At 41.3% G+C, this 23,868-nt stretch overlaps 1 non-coding gene and 1 pseudogene across 1 annotated transcript; one reads left to right on the top strand and one right to left on the bottom strand.

Moving 5' to 3' along the window:
- Positions 1–269: 269 nt before the first annotated feature.
- On the top strand, positions 270–397 carry LOC124960827 (small nucleolar RNA SNORA20). Its single transcript, XR_007104149.1, has one exon. It is a non-coding gene; the product is annotated as a small nucleolar RNA SNORA20 (small nucleolar RNA).
- Positions 398–19,448: 19,051 nt separating this feature from the next.
- On the bottom strand, positions 19,449–21,162 carry LOC124958242 (zinc finger protein 317-like; annotated as a pseudogene).
- Between the last annotated feature and the right edge of the window lie 2,706 nt (positions 21,163–23,868).

Here is a 23,868-nt window from a genome sequence, read left to right as displayed (position 1 = left end):
GTACTTTGCCACCCGGGAGCCCTTGCCAGAACCTGCACCATGCTGTTTGGACTTTCCACCTCCAAAGTTGTGAGCTAAAGCTCTTTTCTTTATAATGTTGGCCTGCCTCAGGTATTTCACTATAGTAACAAAAAGCTAATACAGAAGAAACACAATAAATTAAAAAACACTATAACAGATGAAAAATGCCTTTGATGAGTTTATTAGACTGGACGTGGCTAAGAATCAGTGAACTTGAAGATATGTTAACAGAAACTTCCAAAACCCACCTTCCCATTTATTTGCTGCTATAGTCTCTCAGTGATATGAGCAGTTAAACATGAGGGATAAAAGAATTTTGGGCCATTGTAAATTGAGATGAAGTAACTTTCATCTCTTTTGCATAGTCTAGACATTTTTCTTTTTTGGAAGAAAAGAAACTTCCAAAACTCAAAAACAAAGAAAAAAGCCTGAAACAGAACAAAATACTCACAAACTGCGGGATGACTATAAAAGGTGTCATGTATTTTGGAAGAAGAAAGAGAGAAGAAGCCGGAAGAAATATTTCAAACAATAATGAAAGTTTCTCAAAGTAATGTTAGACACCAAACAACAGATTCAGGAAGCTCAGAGAATACCAAGTAAGATAAATACCCCCCCCCCAAAATCTACACCTGGGACTATAGATTCACACTCACAAATCCAAGGTTAAAGAGAAAAATCCTAAAAGAAGCAGAGGAAGGAAACACCCTACCTAGTCAGGATAAGAATTCAATCAGAATTCTTAGAAACCGGGACAGGGAAATAGCTCAGCTAGTAGAGTGCTTGCCTCACATGCACCAAGGTCCTGGGTTTGATCCCCAGTACTGGAAAAAAAAAAAAGGAATTCTTAGAAACCCCATCAACCAAGAGAGAGGAGTGAAATATTTAAAGTGTAAAGAAAAAATAAACCCCATCAACTAGAATTCTGTATCTTGTGAGCACATCCTTCAGAGGTGAAGACAAAATGAGAACTTTCACAGACAAACAAAAAATTGAGCTTGGGGCAGGAGAGCTACTTTGCATGAAGTGTTAAAAGAACTTCAGGGGAAAGGAACGGCATATAGGCCAGAGGCCTGGGACAAATATTAACAAGGTGAGAGCATTAGAGAAGGAGTAAGTGACCGCAAAATCAAAACTTTAATATTGTGTGTGGTTCTGGGGATCAAACCCAGGGCTTCACACATGCTGAGCACATGCTGAACCAGGGAGCTACAATCCCAAGCCCTATTTTTCTTATTCTGACCTAACAGAGAACACTTTTTTCAAAATAACAATTGCAACATTGTATTTAATGATTCTAGTCAGTGGATAAGTGAACTGAAAGGCAGCAATGACAGGAGGGAGGAATTAAGACCACTTTGTTATTATAAAGTGTTTGCACTGCCCATGAAGAGGGACAGTGTTATTTGAGGGGATTATAATTAATTGTAGATGTATAAAGCTAAAAAAGAAGATGAAAAGGTCAATATGACTATGACAAAAATTTAAAAGTAAGAAATAGAACTGATGTGCTAAGAAAAGAATGAAAAATGGAATTATATAAAATGGTTATCTAAAACTGTAAAAGGCAGAAAAGAGTTGAATAAAAAAACAGGAACAAAGAAGAAGAGCAATGAGAAGAAAACAGTAATAAACATGGCAGACAGTCAACCAACTGCATTGATAATCACTTTTAATGTCAATGTCTAAATACAACAATTAAAAAGATGGAGACCTGACTGGGCATGATGAGGCACACCTATAATCCCAGCTACTCAGGAGTCTGAGGCAGGAGGATCACAAGTTTGAGGCCAGCTTCAGAAACTTAGTGAGACCCTGTATCAAAAAATATAAAAGGACTGGGGATGTAGCCCAATGGTAGACCACCAGGGTTCAATCCCTAGTTCACAAACAATAAGAAGAAGAATAACAATAACAGTGACAATAAATAAAAATAAACAATGGTTCTTCAGGGGAAGTAAACAAATTCATATGATGGTTGAAAATTTCAACACATCTTTATCAGTAATGGATAGATCTAATAGGTAAGAACCTAGCTGATACTCAAAATGCCATCAAATAACTGGATGTAACTCTCTTACTTCACCCAACAACATAACACACATTACTCTCAAGTTCACACAGAACACAAGTCCACACACAACGTTCACCGGGATAGACTATATTCCAGGTCACAACATGTCTTCACAAACGCAAACCATGCAAGTTATGCACTCGGACTGCAGTAGAATAAAACTAGGTATCAATAAAATAAAGAACCAGAAAATCTCTCAATACAAGAAGACCAATTAATACACAGCAAATAACATGGGTAAAGTAAGATATCTCAAGGGAAATTTTAAAATATTTTTTACTAAGTGAAAATGAAAATACGACTTGTCAAATTTTGTCATATACAGTGAAATCAGTGATGGAGGGAAATTTGTAGTGCTGAATGCATTTATTAGAGAAGAAGAAAGATCTAAAATCAATAATCTAAGCTTTCACCTTAGAAAACTAGAAAGAGCAAAATAAGCAGAAGAAAAGAAATAATGAAAATTAGAGCAGAAATCAATGAAATGAAAAACAGAAAAGCAATAAGGAAAATCAATATAACCAGAAGCTGTTTCTTTGAAGGCATTAATAAAATTGATAATGTAGCCCAAGTCAGGCACGGTGGCACACATCTGGAATCCCAGCATCTTGGGAGGCTAACGCAGGGAATGGAAAGTTCAAAGCCAGCCTCAGCAAAAACAAGGCGCTAAGCAACTCAGTGAGACCCTGTCTCTAAATAAATACAAAATAGGGCTGAGGATGTGGCTTAGTGATTAAGCACCCTGAGTTCAATCCTTTATTACAAAAGAAAAAAAAGTATCTATCCCGGTATGAAAAAGGAAGGCATGAATTACTAATATCAGAAATGCAATAGGAAGCATCACTACAGATCCCACAGACATTAAAAATATAATAAAGAATGTTGTGAGCAACACTGTACTCACAAATTTGATGACATAGATAAAATGGAATTCTCTGAAAGACAAAATTTGCCAACACAAGCAAAAGAAGCTATTTGAATAGACTATAGCTATTAAAGAAGTTGAATCAATAATTAATAAAAGGAAGCACCAGGCCCAGATGGGTCCACTGATAAATTCTATAAAACATTTTAGGAAGAAATACAAATTCTCTACAATCTCATCCGAAGACAGAGACAGAAACTATTTCCTAACTCATTGTGAAGCCAGCATTACACTAATACCAAAACCAGACAAAATATCTCAAAAGAAGAAAACAGCAGACCAATATCTCTCAAAAATATAGAAGCAAAATTCCTCATGAAAACTATCAGCTAATTGAGTCCAACAATTCATAAAAGGATTTATACACCATTACCTTGCGGGATTTAACCTTGCTACGCAAGGCTGGTTCAACATTCAAAGTCAACTCACATAATACAACACATGCACAGGCTAGAGACGAAAGTCACATGATTACATCAACAGATGTAGAAAAAGTATTTGGCAAAATACTTTGTAATCCCAGCAACTCAGGAGGCTGAAATAGGAGGAACGCAAGTTTGAAGCCAGCCTCAGCAACTTGGTGAGAACCAGTCTCAAAATAAAAAGTAAAAAAGGGGTTGGGGGGTGCTGAACCAGGCGCAGTGGCACAGGCCTGCAAAGCCAGTGACTCAGGAGGCTGAGGCAGGAGGAGCACCCAGGATCAGCAACTAAGCCAGGCCCTAAAGAACTTAGCGAGACCTTGTCTCTAAATAAAATATATTTTAAAAAGGGTAGGAATGTGGCTCAGGAGTTAAGTGGCCCTGAGTTCAATCCCCAGCAAAAAAAAAAGATGAGTGGTTGGCAGGAGTCAGAGGCAGGGAGGATGATTAGGCAGAGCACAGAGAGTTTTAGGACCTTGGAACTATCGTGTGTGACACCATAGTAGTGGATACACGCCACTTTACATTTTTCAAAACCTACAGAACTTGCAACACCAAGAGTGAACCCCAATGTGTGATTTAGCCTGTGCGTGACGATCATGTGGCACTGGGAGTCTACTGATGGTAACAAAGGTGCTCTTATAGGCCCAGTGCCGACTCGGGTGAAGAGGTGCCTGTGCAGAATCCTAGGGGTCTGGGAAATCTTTTTACGTCCTGTTCAAAATTTGATGTGAATATAAAACCAACAAAATAATTCAGACAGCTATGGATCACATATACTACTGTGGCTCCATGAGATTTTTGCTCAGTGCAGCTTTAACTTTCTTGGACTTAAGATTCTTGGTTGGCACTTTGGGAAGCAGTATAGAGATTCCTCAGAAAACTCAGAATAGGGGCTGGAGTTATGGCTCAGTGGTAGAGCGCTTGCCTTGCATGCATGGGGCACTGGGTTCCATCCACATCACTGGGTTCAATCTACTGGGTTTGATCCACATCAGTAAATAAAGTAATGGTATTGTGTTCATCTACAACTAAAAACTTAAAAAAAAAAAAAAAAAAAACTTGGAGTGGAACCACCATTCGACCCAATTATCCCACTCCTTGGCATATACCCAAAGGACTTAAAATCAGCATACTATAGTGATGTGACCTCATTGATGTTTACAGCAGCTCAATTCACAATAGTTAAGCTATGGATCCAACCTAGGTGTGTTCAACAGATGAAAGAATAAAGAAAATGTGGTATAAGCTGGGTGTGGTGGTGCACACCAGTAATCCCAGCGGTTTGGGAGGCTGAGGCAGAAGGACTGTGAGTTCAAAGCCAGCCTCAGCAACAGCAAAGCCCTAAGCAACTCAGTAGACCCTGTCTCTAAATAAAATACAAATTAGGGCTGGGGATGTAGCCCAGTGGTTGAATGCCCCTGAGTTCAATTCCCAGTACCAAAAAAAAAAAGAAAGAAAGAAACTGTGGTATATATACACAATGGAATATTACTCAGCCATAAAGAAGAATGTAATTATGGCATTTGCTGGTAAATGATGGAACTGGGACTACCATGCTAAGTGAAATAAGTCAATCCCCCAAAAAACAAAGATTGAATGTTCTCTGAGATGCAGGTGCTAACACACAATAGGCAGTGGGGCGGGAGAAGTGGGGGGTTCACCAAACTGGACAGGGGACAGTGGAGGGAGGGAGTAGGAATGGGAATGGGAAGGAGAGAAGAAGGAATCATACATAACTTTCCTATGTTCATATATGAGTAAATGACTAGTATAATTCCACATCATGTATAACCATAAGAATGGGGAGTTAGGGGGGCTAGGGTCGTGGCTCAGTGGTAGAGCACTTGCCAGCATGTGTAAAGCACTGGGTTCAATTCTCAGCATCACATATAAATAAATGAATAAAATAAAGATCTATCGGCCATTTTGAGACAACAGCCAGGCCCAGTAGGACCCCTGGCCGAACTGACTGAGCCCCATCTCCAGAATCCCTCAGCCCGACCAATCACTCCCTGCCTCTGGGGCCCTCACATCGACTGACTGCTCCCTGCCGCCAGGACCCCCAGACCAGCTGACTGCGCCCTATCATGGGGACCCCAGAACGACTGATTGCACCCGGCCTCCAGGATCCCACAACCACCCCAAACACACTGGACCTCCAGGACCCCTGCCTGACCAACCGCATCCTGCCTCCAGGACCTCCAGCTGACCACGTCCACCCCTGAGCTGCAGCTCCCCATTTGCCAACACATTTCAAAGTCAGAGTGGCCATCTTGGATAATCCTGGAAGCCGTAGTTCTGATCTTTGGGTGGTGCAAATCCCATTCTGAGATGCCTGCTGGAGGCTTGAAGCTCATTGACAGGTACCTCTCATACATCAGGCTACTGAACACTGGGAGGTTTCATTACTATATGACTACTATACAGTAGATTTTCTTTTCTCTCCTTTTTAAAAAAATTTAAGTTTTTATTTCTTTACTTTTCTTGCTCTCTTTTTCTTTTGTTTACCTGATCCCTCAGAATCTCTTTCTCCCTTTTTTGCATGCTAACATTCAATTTCTTTTGATTACACTCTCACCCTTTCTATTTTCTAGAACTTCTGTATATTCTTTTCTTATCCCATTAACAGCCACATTCTACATCCCTCTGCATCCTCTTTGTCCTCCATTAGAAACTGCAGACCTTATTGCAAACCTGTTTGTTTTACCGAAGATAATATTTGAACTCATTTTGTTTATTATGACAATTTTGTTATTGTCCCCATAGGGGCTATTTGGTCTAGGATTGCATAATGTCTGAATTGGGCACTGCTAATATTGATCTCCCCTTAAAGAAAGGGTTTTGGAAACCTATAGGGCCACTATAAGCCTATAGGGGGAAATGTGCAATACCCCAGATCTGCACTGCTAGAGGGGAAGATACATGAACAACATGAAAAAACAAGGGAAGAAAATGATCCAAACAAATCTAGATTCTATATTAATAGAATCCAATGACAGTATGTTAGAAGAAATGTCAGAAAAGGACTTCAGATTATACATGATTAAGATGATTGGCGAAGCAAAGGATGAGATAAGAGAGCAAATGCAGGCAATGAATGATAATACCAATAAGCTGAAAGAGCACCTGCAGGAAGCAAAAGATCATTTCAACAAAGAGATAGAGATTCTCAAAAAAAAAAAAACAACAAAAAAAAAAAAAAAAACGAAATCCTTGAAATGAAGGAAGCAATAAATCAAATAAAAAACTCAATGGAAAGCTCACCAAAAAACTAGACCACTTGGACGACAGAACCTCAGACAATGAAGACAAAATATTGAATCTTGAAAATAAAGTTGCCCAAACAGAGAAGATGGTAAGAAATCATGAACAGAATCTCAAAGAACTATGGGACATCATGAAAAGACCAAATTTAAGAATTATTGGGATTGAGGAAGGCACAGAGATACAAACCAAAGGAATAAACAACCTATTCAATGAAATAATATCAGAAAATTTCCCAAATCTGAAGAAAGAAATGGAAAATCAAATACAAGAGGCTTACAGAACACCAAATGCACAGAATCACAACAGATCCACACCAAGGTACATTATAATGAAAATACCTAACATTCAAAATAAAGATAGGATTTTGAAGTTCGAGAGAGAAAAGCATCAGATTACATATAGGGGGAGACCAATACTGATAGCAGCAGACTTCTCAACCCAGACTCTAAAAGCTAGAAGGGCCTGGAACAATGTATTTCAAGCTCTGAAAGAACATGGTTGCCAACCAAGAATCCTATACCCAGCAAAACTAACCTTCAGATTTGAAGATGAAATAAAATCCTTCCATGATAAACAAAAGTTAAAAGAATTTACAAATAGAAAGCCTGCACTACACAATGTTCTCAACAAAATATTCCATGAGGAGAAAATGAAAAACAACAATGGAGGTCAGCAAAGGGAGGAACTACCTTAGAGAAAAACCACTCAAAGGAGAAACCAAGCCAACTTAAAAACCAAAAATAAGGGATGGGGAGATAGCTCAATTGGTAGAGTGCTTGTCTTGCAAGCACAAGGCCCTGGGTTCAATCCCCAGCACCGCAAGGAAAAAAAAAAAAAAAAACCAAAAATAAGCCAAATGACTGGGAATACAAATCATACCTCAATAATAACCCTGAATGTTAATGGCCTAAACTCATCAATCAAAAGACATAGACTGGCAGAATGGATTAAAAAGAAAGATCCAACAATATACTGCCTGCAAGAGACTCATCTCATAGAAAAAGACATCCACAGACTAAAGGTGAAAGGATGGAAAAAAACCTACCATGCACATGGATTCAGTAAAAAAGCAGGGGTTTCCATCCTTATATCAGATAAAGTGGACTTCAAGGCAAAGTTAGTCAGAAGGGATAAAGAAGGACATTTCATACTGCTTAAGGGAACCATAAATCAGGAAGACATAATGATGGTAAATATTTATGCCCCAAACAATGGTGCATCCCTGTACGTCAAACAAATCCTTCTCAATTTCAAGAATCACATAGACCACAACACAATAATTCTGGGTGACTTTAACGCACCGCTGTCACCACTAGATAGATCTTCCAAACAAAATCCAACCAAAGAAACCATAGAACTCAATAACACAATCAATAACCTAGACTTAATGGACATATATAGAATATATATGGATACACTTTCTTCTCAGCAGCACATGGAACCTTCTCCAAAATAGACCATATGTTATGCCACAAAGCAGCCCTTAGGAAATGCAAAAAAATAGAGATACTGCCTTGTGTTCTATCAGATCATAATGGACTGAGAGTAGAAATCAATGACAAAATAAAAAACAGAAATTACTCCAACACTTGGAGACTAAATAATATGCTATTGAATGAAACATGGATAACAAAAAACATCAGGGAGGAGATTAAAAAATTCTTAGAGGTCAATGAGAATGATGATACAACATATCAAAATGTCTGGGACACTATGAAAGCGGTACTAAGAGGAAAATTCACTGCATGGAATGCATTCCAGAAAAGAATGAAAAGTCAACAACTGAATGACCTAACATTACAGCTCAAAGTCCTAGAAAAAGAAGAACAGAATAACAACAAAAGTAGCAGAAGACAGGAAATAATTAAAATCAGAGCTGAAATCAATGAAATTGAAACAAAAGAAACTATTCAAAAAATTGACAAAACAAAAAGTTGGTTCTTTGAGAAAGTAAACAAAATAGACAAACCCTTAGCCACACTAACAAAGAGAAGGAGAGAGAAGACTCAAATTACTAAAATACATGATGCAAAAGGAAATATCACGACAGACACCACTGAGATACAGAACATAATGAGAAGCTACTTTGAAAATCTGTATTCCAACAAAATAGAATCTACCGAAGACACTGACAAATTTCTAGAGACATATGCTCCTCCCAAACTGAACCAGGAGGACATACACGATTTACACAGATCAATATCAAGCAATGAAATAGAAGAAGCCATTAAAAATCTACCATCCAAGAAAAGCCCAGGACCAGACGGATTCTCAGCCAAGTTCTACAAGACCTTCAAAGAAGAACTCACTCCAATACTTCTCAAAGTATTCCAGGAAATAGAAAAGGAGGGTACCCTACCGAACTCATTCTATGAAGCTAATATCACCCTCATACCCAAACCAGGAAAGGACACATCAAGGAAAGAAAATTTTAGACCAATATCCCTGATGAATATAGATGCAAAGATCCTTAACAAAATATTGGCAAACTATATCCAAAAACATATTAAGAAAATTGTGCACCACAATCAAGTGGGGTTCTTTCCTGGAATGCAAGGATGGTTCAACATTCGTAAATCAATAAATGTAATCCATCATGTCAATAGACTTAAGGATAAGAATCATATGGTTATTTCAATTGACACAGAAAAAGCGTTCGACAAAATACAACACCCCTTCATGCTCAAAACACTAGAAAAAAATAGGGATAGTAGGAACATACCTGAATATTGTACAGGCTATTTATGCTAAGCCCATGGCCAACATCATTCTTAATGGAGAAAAACTGAAACCATTCCCTTTAAAAACGGGAACAAGACAGGGATGTCCTCTTTCACCACTTCTATTCAACATTGTCCTCGAAACTCTTTTGTTTGTAATTGTCAGAGCAATTAGGCAGACTAAAGAAATTAAAGGGATACGAATAGGAAAAGAGGAACTTAAGCTGTCACTATTTGCGGATGACATGATTCTATATTTAGAGTATCCAAAAACCTCCTCCAGAAAACTTCTAGACCTCATCAATGAATTCAGCAAAATAGCAGGCTATAAAATCAACATGCATAAATCTAAAGCATTTTTATACGCAAGTGACGAAACAGCTGAAAGGGAAAAGAGGAAAATAACTCCAATTGCAATAGCCTCAAAAAAAAAAAAAAAAAAACTTGGGCATCAATCTAACCAAAGAGGTAAAAGATCTCTACAATGAAAACTACAAAACATTGAAGAAAGAAATTAAGGAAGACCTTAGAAGATGGAAAGATCTCCCATGTTCTTGGATAGGCAGAATTAATATTGTCAAAATGGCCATACTACCAAAAGTGCTATACAGATTCAATGCAATTCCAATTAAAATCCCAATGATATACCTTACAGAAATAGAGCAAGCAATCATGAAATTCATCTGGAAGAATAAGAAACCCAGAATAGCTAAAGAAATCCTTAGCAGGAAGAATGAAACAAGGGGTATCGCAATAACAGAGCTTCAACTATACTACAAAGCAATAGTAACAAAAACAGCATGGTATTGGCACCAAAATAGACAGGTAGATCAATGGTACAGAATAGAGGACATGGACACAAACCCAAATAAATACAATTTTCTCATACTAGACAAAGGGGCCAAAAATATGCAATGGAGAAAAGATAGCCTCTTCAACAAATGGTGCTGGGAAAACTGGAAATCCATATGCAACAGAATGAAACTAAACCCCTATCTCTCACCCTGCACAAAAATCAACTCACAATGGATCAAGGACCTTGAAATCAGACCAGAGACCCTGCATCTTATAGAAGAAAAAGTAGGTCCAAATCTTCACCTTGTTAGCTTAGGATCAGACTTCCTTAACAGGACTCCCATAGCACAAGAAATAAAAGCAAGAATCAATAACTGGGGTAGATTCAAACTGAATAGCTTTCTCTCAGCAAAGGAAACTATCAGCAATGCGAAGAGAGAGCCTACAGAGTGGGAGGATATCTTTGCCACTCATATTTCAGATAGAGCACTAATCTGAATCTATAAAGAACTCAAAAAACTCTACATGAAGAATACAAATAACCCAATCAACAAATGGGCTAAGGATATGAACAGACACTTCACAGAAGAAGATCTACAAGCAATCAACAACCATATGAAAAAATGTTCACCATCTTTAGTAATAAGAGAAATGCAAATCAAAACTACACTAAGATTCCATCTCACCCCAATTAGAATGGTGATTAGCAAGAATACAAGCAACAATAGGTGTTGGAGAGGATGTGGGGAAAAAGGTACACTCATACATTGCTGGTGGGGTTGCAAATTAGTGCAGCCACTTTGGAAAACAGTGTGGAGATTCCTTAGAAAACTTGGAATGGACCCACCATTTGACCCAGCTATCCCACTCCTCGGCCTATACCCAAAGGACTTAAAATCAGCATACTACAGAGATACAGTCACATCAATGTTCATAGCTGCTCAATTCACAATAGCCAGACTGTGGAACCAACCTAGATGTCCTTCAATTGATGAATGGATAAAGAAACTGTCATATATATATATATATATATATATATATATATATATATACACATACACAATGGAATATTACTCAGCTATAAAGAATAATAAAATTATGGCATTTGCAGGCAAATGGATGAAATTGGAGAATATCATGTTAAGTGAGATAAGCCAATCTCAAAAATCCAAAAGTCGAATGATCTCACTGATAAGCGGATGATGACATGTAATGGGGGGTGGGAGGGGGGCAAGAATGGAGGAAGGAGGGACTGTATAGAGGGAAAAGAGAGGTGGGAGGGGTGGGGGGGAGGAAAAAAATAACAGAATGAATCAAACATCATTACTCTTTGTAAATGTATGAATATGCAAATGGTATGCTGTTACTCCATGTACAAACAGAAACAACATGTATCCCATTTGTTTACAATAAAAATAAATTTTTAAAAAAATGTCTAAAATATAACATAAAAAAAAATAAAAATAAAGGTCTATCAACATCCAAAAATTATTTTTAAAAAAGAATGGGAAGCTATACTCCATGTATGTATGATATGTCAGAACACATTCTACTGTCATGTACAACTCAAAAGAACAAAATTTTTAAAAAGATTCTTGGTTGGCAGGTTTTTCCTTAAGTACTTTGAATATGCCACTGACCTCCCTTGTTACTGATGAAAAGTCAGATATTACTTTTGTTGAGGTTTTTTGTGATGAGTCATTTTTCTTTTGCTTAAAGCCAGAGAGTTTAAAATACAAATTTGTGGAGCTTGAGTCTAAGAGAGAACTCACCCATGAACTCAGGTGTTGCAAGAGACTGAAGGCACCACGGGCCCTGGTGGTGACTTTGCTGGGGTGCTTGGTGATCCTAGGGGATCTCTGGAGGTTGACTTCCGATTCCACCTCTGATACCAATCTGCCAGAAGAAAATTCTTAAACAGATTAAAGTTTAGCAGCATTTATTTGAGCAAAGAAGTGATTCATGAGTCAGGCAGCACCCTGAACCAGGAGAGTCAGTATTCATAGGGAGAAAGAGTTCATAGGGAGAAAGAGGAAGTGCCACACAGAAGTCGCCTGACTAGAGAGCTGGGAAGGGCAGCACACGACCTGCAACCTATGCAGACCTGTCTCACAATGAAGGATGAAAGGGAATGGGGAGAAGGCCCAGGGAAAGGAAAGGAAAGAAAGGGAGGGGAGAGGAGGGGAGGAAGGAAGGAGGAGAGGAAGGAAGGAAGGAAGGAAGGAAGGAAGGAAGGAAGGAAGGAAGGAAGGAAGGAAGGAAGGAAGGAAGGAAGGAAGGAAGGAAGGAAGAGAGAGAGGGAGGGAGGGAAAGAAAGAAAAAAGAGAAAGGAAGGAAGGGAGGGAGGGAGGAAGGAAGGAAGGAAGGGAGGGAGGAAGGAAGGAAGGAAGGAAGGAAGAGAGGGAAGGAAGGAAGGAAGGATGAGAGGAAGGAAGGAAAAAGAGAGGGAGGGAAAGAAAGAAGAGAAAGAGGAAGGAAGGAAGGAAGAAGGAGAGGAAGGAAGAAGGAAGGAAGGAAGGAAAAGAGAAGGAGGGAGGGAAAGAAAGAGAAGAGAGAAAGGAAGGGAAGGAGGAAGGAAGGAAGGAAGGAAGGGAGGGAGGGAGGGAGGGAGGGAGGGAGGGAGGGACAAGGAGAAGAGAGGAGCCTGCTGGGTCTCTGTTCAGTGTTTGCTGCTTCTGATTCCACCGCGTCCCAGTGGTTTGCGGCCCATGGTTATTGGAAAGCTCAGCTCCATGGCTTGTTGCGACTCCGCTGCTTGTTTCAAGGTTTTTTTCTCAAGTCAGGCTGCAGATTGTTTAATAACATATTAAGTTAGTTTGCCACTTAAGGCTGGGTTTAATTTCTCAACACAGGTGGCCTGGTCCTGAGCTGCCCCTGACAGGGCTCCTGCACCCACCCACTACACTGTCACCTTCCTGCCACCCCTGATGTCCCGATGTCATACACTTTCTTCCTTCCTTAAAAAAAGTTTTTAATGGTCAAATATACGTAAAATTTGGCATTTTAACATTTGAGGCATACAGTTCAGTTGTTTATATTACATTCCCAATGCAACAACTGTGAGTTCCTTGAACAGAGCTCACTGGCTCCTAGTGTATCTCTTCCTAATAAACCGTTGCATTTGGTTTGTTAGTATTTCTTGAGGGTTTTCACATCATATACAAAGAGGACATTGCACTGTGATCCTCTTTTCTTGTTATGTCTTTGGTACCAGGGTAATGCTAGCCTCGCAGGACAAATTAGGAAGTGTTTAATTTTTTTTGGAGAGGGGGTACTCAGGATTAAACCAGGGGTGCTTAACCACTGAGTCACACCCCAGCCCTTTTTGTATTGTATTAGAGACAGGGTCTCACTAAGTTGTTGAGGCTGGCTTTGAACTCTCCCTCCTCCTGCCTCAGCCTCCCGAGTCACTGGGATTACAGGCATGTGCCACGGCACCTGGCTCTCATGTTGCCTTTTTTGATCAATTACAAAAGTGGAGGTCTCTATATTGAGTTAAGGTTTTCCTACAATTATGTAACTTTCCGTATTTGTCCTTGATGTCTTAATTATCCCTTTGTCTAAAGGAATGATTATTGTTCACACTGACCTGTGATCCTACTTTGATCAAGTGTTTTAAACTAGTGTTAATTTTTACACACTTCCCCAAATCAAATTCTAAATTAATCTCTTTCTTGACCTCAAATTAGTTTTAGGATTTTTTAGATGAGCCTCTGGGATACCTCAAAAGAATACCACTTTCTATAATAAGAGAAATATTAAACTAACTGGACTTATTTGGTGTATGAAATTATATGGGAAGTACTGTCAATAAGCAATGCTAAGCTGGGTGCAGTGGTGCATACTTGTAATCCAAGCAACTCAGGAGGCTGAGGCAAGAGGATTGCAAGTTCAAAGCCAGCCTCAGCCTCAGCCTCAGGCTTAGTAAAACCCTGTATTGAAATTTTTAAAAAATCATAAAAAGGGGCTGGGGATGTGGCTCAGTGGGTAATACCCCTGGGTTCAATCCCCAGTACCAAAAAAAAAAAAAAATCAATGCTAAGCCTTCTTTGAATTATATATGTATGGATAGGTTATTAACAACTTTCAGAAGTTATATGAAACTCATAGAAATCTGCTTGTCCTGATATGCCACTATCTACTCATAATCGTAGTTATTATCTTAAAATGTTGTATGCAACAGAAATAATCAAATGTCTTTTTCAGTTATATCATTGTAATGATCTCTCATCAGATATTTAACCGTGGTTGTTTTGGGCCTTGTCACAGATGGTTAATTGTTTACTCTGATATATTCCTGCACAAGTATCAGCCTAAAGTATTTCATCTTCAAGGAGAGTCACAGCAAGGACTCTGACACATGTTTCCGATCACTTTAAGATCACATTATTGGGCTGGGGAGATAGCTCAGTCGGTAGAGTGCTTGGCTTGCAAGCACAAGGCCCTGGGTTCAATCCTCAGCACCGCAAAAAAAAAAAAAAATCCCACTATTGGGTGGGTGCATTAGCACAGGCCTGTAATCCCAGAGGTTTGGGAGGTTGAGGCAGAAGGATGGCAAGTTCAAAGTTGAACTAAGTGACTCAGATAGACCCTGTCTCTAAATAAAATGTAAAACGGGCCAGCGATGTGGCTCAGTAATTAGGTGCCCCTAGGTTCAATCCCCAGTACCAAAAAAATAAATAAATAAAATCACACCATTGGATGAACTGGTTCATTAAACCACTAACTCAACATCAAGTAAAACAAGAATCGATTAAATAATAAGGAAATGATTTGGCAGGTTTTCATGCTAAGTCAGGCAGTACTGAAATTAAGATAGGCAATGTGAGTGACAGCCAAGTCAAATTGCCTATGACAACCTATTTATTAAATGGTGCTATGCACCTGAGTTGGAGGAAAAAAAACCTGGTATTTAATTGGATGTAAATACAATGGTAAACATGAACCCGTGGAGAGCCGGATGGTTGCTTGGTCTTTCCTGAGTACTCAAAATTTCCATTATTAAAAGTTCTCTGTGAAACAGTTCCTCAGGGGAAAGGCAAAATGACCCAAATTATGAAAAAACATGACTGGGGTGACGGTTCTAGAATTACTAAAATGGCTTATAACCAATGTTTGGTGTGTCGAACCCATAATTCAGGTAAGACATTAAAAACCACAGGTAAGTCAGACGTGGTGGTGCACACCTGTAATCCCAGGTAGTCAGGAGACTGAGGCAGGAGGATTGCAAGTTTGAGGTCAGCCTGCACAACTTAGTGAGATCCTGTCTCAAAAAAAGTAAAGGGGCTGGGGATGTGACTCAGTGATAGAGAATTTGCCTAGCATGTGCGAGGCCCCGGGTTCAGTACCCACAACTGCAAAACAAGCTTTAAAGGACACATATCCAGTACCTGCTGGGTCATTTGAACACATACAGATGGCTTTTATTCAACTGTTACCTTGTTTTCTGACTGAATAGAAGCTTTCCTGTGAAGGAAGTTTGGTGCGAATAGTAGTGACAAGGTTATTAGTAATGTATTTCCCTTCTGGGGCACTAATGGCAAAGTCCTCACTGATAGAGGTATGAAACTGTAAAGCAATTAAGTAAGATATCACAAACACAATGGCCTCAGGCAAAGCTAACCGAATGGATTGGATTGCCTTGGTCAAAGGTATTACCCATTGATAACCTTCAGATTCCCTCCCACTGGAAAAACTTTGACACCTTATGAAATAGTTATCTCCCACTCATAACCCCTTACGACTCCGTAGTGCAAAGTTCTAATGCGTTATGACAAAGCATATCTTCACCAGGGCAAAGAAGTGACCCACCAACTGATGACAACCAGACCTTTCATGATCTAGAAGGTAAAGATTGAGGCTTTTAGGAATAACACCAGAGAAAGACTGCCCTTGAACCCCACTGGAAAGGACCATACCAAATGCTTCTCCGCATCAGAACTTCAGGGCCTCGAGTCTTGGATCCGTGTCTCTTAACTCAGAGAGCCCCTCCAGATCCCTGAACTGCACACTGTTAGAGACCTTACTATAAAGCTCGCCAGGGAAGTTTATTTTCCTGGAAGCAGGGACATCCTAGATATGGGCAACTTTCCCAAGATTGTGGATCAAGACTTCTCTGACATCATGAAAGTCTAAAATATTTCCCCTTTTTCCTAGTTTCTGCTGTTTCATTCCCTTCCCTTTCCTCACAGGAAAATCCAAGGGACCACAGCTTGTGGATGGTGATAGCATTTGATATGGTTTCTTCTAATGGAGTTCAAGGGCAGTCTTTCTCTGGTGTTATTTCCAAAAGCCTCAATCTCTCTGGGGTCTAGATCATGACAGGTCTGGTTGTCATCAGTTGGTGGGTCACAAAGGGCTTCTTTTTATTTTTTTATTTGTTCTTTTTAGATACACATGATAATAAAGTGTATTTTGACATACACATTCATGGAGTATAACTAATTCTAATTAGGGTTCTATTCTTGTGATTGAACATGATGTGGAATTATACTGGTCCTGTATTCATACATGAGCACAGGAAAGTTAAATCAGATTCATTCTACTTTCTTTCCTATTCCTATCCCCGCTCCCTTCCCTTCATTGCCCTTTGTTTAATCCAGTGAACTTCTATTTTTCCCTCCCCGACCCTCCCTTGTTGTGGGTTAGCATCCACATATCAGACGGAACATTCCACCTTTGGTTTTTTGGGACTAGCTTATTTCACTTAGCATGATATATTCTCCTGTTCCATCCATTTACCAGCAAATGCCAGAATTTCATTCTTCTTTATGACTGAATAATACTCCATCGTGTATATATACCACATTTTCTTTATCCATTCATCTGTTGAAGGGCACCTAGTTTGGTTCCATAGCTTGGCTATTGTGAATTGAGCAGTGATAAATATTGATATGGCTGCATCACTGTAGTATGATGATTTTAAGTCCTTTGGGTATATCCTGAGGAGTGGGATAACTGGGTCAAATGGTAGTTTCATTCTAAGTGTTCTGAGGACTCTCCATACTGCTTTCCAGAATGGTCGTACCAATTTGCATTCCCACAAGCAACGTATGAGTGAACTTTTCCCCACATCCTCGCCAACATTTATTGTTACTTGTATTCTTGATAATTGCCATTCTGACTCAAGTGAGATGGACTTTCATTGCAGTTTTAATTTGCATTTCTCTAATTGCTAGAGATGCTGAACCTTTTTTCATAGTTTTTTCATAACCAGTAATCGATTTTATTTTTTTCTCATGAACTAGGTCTGGAAGTAACAAACCCAGGAAACCCAGAGCTGGTACAGACACTCAAAAGGCCACCAGGAAGCCCTGCTCACTGTGACTTTGCTGCTGTGTTCTCCTTAGACTGGCTTTTGTCCTCACAGCCATAAGATCTTTCAACACTAGGTGCTGGATCTCCTTGCAAGGTGAGATGTAGGGAAAAAAGAACCACATTGGAGGGAAGAATCTAGGTAAGAAGGACCATTTTTCAAGAGCTTTATCTCGGGCTCGGGGGATAACTCAGTCGGTAGAGTGCTTGTGTTGCAAGTACAAGTCCCTGGGTTCTAATCCCCAACACTGCCAAAAAAAAAGAGCTTTTTCTCAGAAACCCACACAGTGGCCTCTGCTTATTTGTCAGTGGTCAGGGTTGTGGGGTGTGGACAGTACCATCTGCAGGAAAATCTGTTGGAGAGGTTTTAAAAAATAGCACACCTAACTGAGATTTGGATTCTTTTCATATGGAAGATATGGAAGTGGATATTGGGGAAGCAACTAGAAGTCTATGCCATTCTTGGCTGGACAGCGGACCACAATCATACCAAAGAATCCATGTGATAAAGACTTCATGCTTTGATCACAATGCATTGGAATCAGATACCAGTAACGGGTACTATAAAATACCCACGTTATCCAGTACGTAACACAATTCTAAATATGCCATTGGTCAAGTAAATTACCCAAAAGAAAATTAGACATATCAAGAATGAAGGTACAGTAAAAATACTATATACAAACCTTTTGTGATGAGGCTTAATGGTTACTTAAAGGAGCATCACCTTAAAAATAAAAACTAGAAATTCATGAGCTCGGCCTCTTCACGAAGAGGGACTGATAAGTGCAGTTCTGCATTCACTGGACAACACCATCAGGGCTTCTCTCCCGGTGAGAATTCTCAGACGCACAAGTGAGGGGACTACCTGACATCGTTAACACACAGGGACTATCGGCAATGTCAAGTTCTCACACATTTCTTCAAAGAACAATGGTAATTTTTAAAAAATTTAAAGAAATATCTGCTAGTTTGAGTGCTCACAATAAGTGCAATGATCCTCAACCTCAGCAATACTGGCGTTGTTGGGCACATGATTCTTTGAAGTGGGGGCAGGGGCTCCTGTGCCCCGCAGGGCCTTTGACCATCCCAATGTCTTCCCACTACATGCCAGTAGCTCCTCCCCCAGTAACAACCAAAAATGTCTCCGGACACTGCCAAATGTCTCCCGGGAAATAAAACTGCTCCCTGTCAAGGACCACTGCTGTGGACCAAGGCTTGGCAAAGCTTTTCTGTAAATAGCAAGTATTTCAGGCTTTGAGGGCCACAGAGAGTCTCTGCACAAACTCATCCTCCTTAAAACTGAAACAACTATTCTCAGCTTGTGAGTTATATAAAAACAGACAGCTGGTCAGTTTGCTCACCCCTTTTATGGACTTCACACATTCCTCACTTCATAGATTTTTCTCTTCAGTGTGATTTCTTGCATGAGGAATAGAGCGCAAGAACAAAAAGATTTCCCCCATCTCTGCACTGACAAAAATTCTCCCTAGTGTGTCCGGAAAGTTGAGAAAGTGTTGCTGAAATTGTTTTCTGTTTGCTTGTTTTGTGGGGTGGACCCCAGGGCCTCAGGTGTGCTAGGCAAGCACTCGACCACAGGCTGCAGTCCGGCCTGCTGAAGTTATTTTGACAGTCAATGCCAAGTTGGGCCTCTCCCCTAAGTTCTTGTGGGTTTAAAAACTAGATGGACGCTGAGGGCTCTTCCACACCAGATCCATCCCCGCGGCATGTGTTCTCCCCCATCTCCAAAGCGACAAGAAACTTGTCTTCTTACAGGCTTCACACACACTGGCTTCCTCCTACGTTCCATGAACTCTTGTGTCTGTGAGTGACAGCTTGTGAAAGTTCCTCCTCCCTCATGTCCAAAGGTTGCTTTCTGATCTGAGTGTTCCCGTCTCCTAACAGAGTGCTCACTGGAGCCTTTTCCACACCGAGGTGGGAAAGAGCTTCTCTACCGGGTGAGTCTTCGCATAGCTCCCGAGGCAGGAGTGGTCGCTGAAGGCCTTCCCGCAGGCGAGGAGGGCTTCTCCCGGGTGTGCATCCTCCTGTGCACTCACAGGGCCTCTCTCCCGAGTGACCTCTCACGTGGGTCTTCAGGGTGGTCTGGTTCCTGAAGTCTTTCCCACACTGCCAACACTCCACACGCGTCTTTGCGAGATGGATGCTCATGGATCTCCTCCGTGACAGATAATCACCAAAGATTTTCCCACAGGTTGCACATTCATAGCGTCTTTCTTGAGCATGCGTCTTCCTGGGTGCGGTGAGGTTTGAGCTGGCGCTGAAGGCTTTCCCACAGAGATCGCACGCACCCACGGGGTTTCTCTCCTGTGTGAAAATTCATGTGTCTTCCGGATGGACTGGTTTCAGAAGGCCTTCCCACACTGGTGACATTCCACTGGCTACTTCACATTGTGGATGCTCACGTGTTTCCTCCGTGACAAGAGGTCACCAAAGGATTTCCCACATTCTTTGCATTCACAGGTTTTCCCCACCATTGTGCAAATGAAAGTTAGACTTCCAGCGGACTTCCAGCCGACTGTGTGCACTCATAGGGCTTCTCCCCGGTGTGGTTCCTGACGTGTTCCTTCAGGTGCGAGGGGAGCTGGAGGGCCTTCCCACAGCCCTGACACTCACAGGGCTGCTCCCCAGTGTGTGTTCGCTTGTGCGCAATGAGGTGGCAGCTCCTGCTGTAGGCCTTGCCACACTCGTCACACTTGTAGGGTCTCTCGCCAGTGTGGACCCGTGTGTGTATCTTCAGGGCCAAGAGGGTGCGGAAGGTGTGCCCACACTGACTACAGTCGAAGGGCTTCTCTTTGCGGCGTGTCCGCGCCTGGCTCCTGAGCGCGCAAGGGTCCTTGAAGGCCGTCCCGCAGTCGCTGCAGCCGTAGGGCCTCTGCCGGTGTGTGTCCTCCTGTGCCTGGTGAGGGAGGCGCTCCTGGTGAAGGCCTCCTGGCACTGCTGACACTCGTGCCTCTTCCTCCCTCCATACACACATGCTGGGTGAGAGGCCTCCTGCTCTCCAAAGCTGGTGGTGGTAGGGCCTCTTGCCAGGGTGCCTCCCGGTGTGCTGCGTACGATGAGCATCCATGTTGATGACGACTTCAGACAAGTGGGCGTATGCAGTGGATCTCTCCCCTAGGAGCTCTGTCCAGTGTCACATCACTGGATGTTTCATTCCCAAAAATACCTTCCACGAGAATTGACCACTTGGTCTTAGATGGAGTCTCCCAGTCTGGATGGGTGCCTTGCTGAATGCCCCCTCCTCTGTCCTCGGCTCTTCTTCTTGCTCCAAGTGTGAGACGGGGCTGGGTTTCCAACCTGATACCTCAGTGAAGTGAGGTTGCTCTAGTTCTCCAGCATCACAGCCTTGTACAGTTTTCTCTGAGAGGAACCCAGCAGGGGCCACTCCTTCTCAGTGAAGGCCACAGCTACATCCTGGAAAGTCACGGATTCCAGAGAAGAAATACGGATTGGTGTATCGGGCTCCAAACCATGGCAAGCAAACAGGTCTAAATTCTGGGGACAAGAACAGTGTTTTGAAGAAAGCGGAAATTCTGACTCTTGGAGACATGCAGGGTCCTGGGTGGGCACAGCAAATGTGGAAGACAAACCAAGAGCTGCCATCCTGTGCCAATGAGTCAGTTTCCTAAGTAGCAGGGCACTGGGGAAGCAGGAAGCTATCTCCCGATTTCACACACTCTATAAGCTGGCATCTTAATGACTGTACCACTTTCGCAGCTCATCAGTGTTGAATGAGAGTCATCAAAAGTCCGTGGTCCTGAACAGAGACACAGTGGGAAGACTGGGGCTGGACGCGGAGCACAGGAATAGGGCTGGGGTACAATCGAGGGAGCAGAGGTCTCGGAAGTTGCCGCCGGAGGGATAAGAAGTTCATACGACAGGACCCATATGCTGAGGGGAAGCCGAGGGTCCCCAACAGATGGAAGGGAGAAGCCGTAGACCTCTCCTTTGCCCATATGTCTTACTGTAATCACCTCTTGAGAGTAATGGCTTCTGCTTCATTTCTTCATATATTTTTTTGACCATTCGTATTTCTGCTACAAAGTGCCTGTTTGGTTCCTTTGCCCATTTATTCATTGGGTTCTTTGGTTTTTTGGTGTTAGTTTTTTGAATTCACAAAGGGCTTCTTTTACCTGGTGAAATATGCTTGGCATAATGCTTTAGAGCCTTGTGCTATAGAGTCGTCTCAGCGGTTATGAGCAGGAGAGAGATGAGGTTTAATTACAGGAGAACATGCCTCCTATACTTATGCTCTAGCAAGAAACCAGAGCAGTTACTGGGTTTGTAGGGTAATGCCTCCAAGTCAGGAAACAATCTCACTAATGCCAGGGCCTCTCCATGATCCAATGAGAGCCACCCTGAAGCCCCAAAGGAAGAGTGGAAAGCTACCTTTAAGTTCTAAACATCTCTGCTTCTTGAATTCCTGCACTTGCTGGGAATGGGTCTTGTTATGGTTTGGACGAGTGTTTCCCAAAGATTCATGTGTTTAAGGCTTCACCCCAGGAGGGTGCTATTGGGAGGTGGTGGAATCTTTGAAAGATGATGCCTGGAGGGATGTCCTTTAGGTCACTGGAGTTGTACCTTAGAAGGAGATTGTGAGTTCCCAACCTCTCAGTCTCACTGCTTCCTGGCACATGATGTAAATGGTTTGCTGCACCACATGCTCCCACTACAATGTGCCACCCTCCCTCATCAGAGGCCCCAAGCTGGAACCTTCAGAACCTTAAGCCACAATACACCTTTTTTCTTTATAAGTTAATTGCCTCAAGTATTTCATTATAGTAATGCAAACACAACTAATACAATACCCTGACACTTTCCATCATAACCTAATTACTATCAAATGTATAAAACCTGAGTGATGCAGAAGATATTTTGTGCTTCCAGGAATGACCTGGGGACTATCTACATGGGTACGAGTAATTGCTTTATGATTTCACTGTATTAAATCCAGTAAGATCCCTTTCCACTAACTGTGGTTACGTATCCCTATAGCATGATATTAAGAAACCACCATAAAGTAAGTTTTCTACTGAACCCTGTTCAAGATCAGCGCAGAATCACAGGCAAACAAATTTAACTGAACCTTGCTCTAGTGCCACCAGGTGGCGCTGTTTTCCAGCCTCTGAGGGCCTCTATTGAGCATAGGGAGAATTTGCTTACTGTATGTATTCTGTCTCCTGTCTGGTTGGAGAATCTTGCCATTTGACCTGGCTCTCTCTTGCCTTCCAAATAGCTTTCCCTAAAAGCTCCCAAGATACCTCCTACAATCAGAGGTCTAAGTGGTCGATAATCAGAATTAGTACTAATCTCAAAGTAGATAAAGATAAGTGAGTTCCACCAAGAAAAGTTTCCAAGAGTGTTCCTGGGGGCTCACTCTTGGTAGTAGGGTGCCATTGGTACAGAAGTTAAAGCTATTCCATAAACTGGAGAAAATCTTGGGTTTTGTAACCAATCAGACTTCCCAAGCGTTCAGATGGGTAGAAGATATTCCCCAGATGTGGAAGAGAACATTCATAACCAACAAAAGCACTTAATGGCTCATCATGAAGCTCTAAGGTCTCTCTGCCCACATTGGAGACTTACAAACAGTGCTGAACAAAACTGAACACTGTCTTGTCTTTCCTGACTTTACTACTACAAAAACTACATTTAAAAAGTGACTACTTTTTCTATAGATCCTGCTCCTGGATACACTAAGGAAGTTTCTCAAGAGGAAGGAACACAGGAGGTACATCTGGGAGCAGCTAACAGTTGGTTTGTAGACAACCTGGTGGCTTTTTAAACATTTTTTTTTTTTTATTTTTTGGTACAGAGGATTGAACCCTGAGCTGCATCCCCTGCCCTTTGTGTTTTTTTACTTTGAAACAGGGTTTCACTAAATTGCTCATGGTCTTGCTAAGTTGCTGAGGCTGGCCTCGAACTTGTGATCCTCCTGTCCCAACCTCCGAGTCCTGGGATTACAGGTGCGTGCCATCACTCCTGGCCGTTTTCCAATCTTCATGATTCTTTTGGTGGGTTATCCAGGTAACTAAGACTTATGTTACCAGGCTAATGACAAAAATGGATGCCCCTTTAAATCAAACCATTTTATAGTGAACCATGGTCCTTAATTGCAGTCATGCCTGGAACAAAGACTATGACCAATTGAACTAGAATAGTACTCACCTATCTTTATTGTCTGAACTTTGGTTTGATTTTGTCAGTTAAGTTCATGGAGATGCATGTCAAGAAGCATACTTCAAAAAAAAAAATACACTTTTACAAATAACCTTTCGAAACTCACCCTTTACGTGTACAGTAATGAAT

The sequence above is a fragment of the Sciurus carolinensis genome, chromosome 11 (assembly GCF_902686445.1).
Source record: "Sciurus carolinensis chromosome 11, mSciCar1.2, whole genome shotgun sequence".
Taxonomy (NCBI): Eukaryota; Metazoa; Chordata; class Mammalia; order Rodentia; family Sciuridae; genus Sciurus; species Sciurus carolinensis.
The sequence above is the reverse complement of the archived record's forward strand: the minus strand, read 5'-3'. Positions and strand labels throughout refer to the sequence as shown.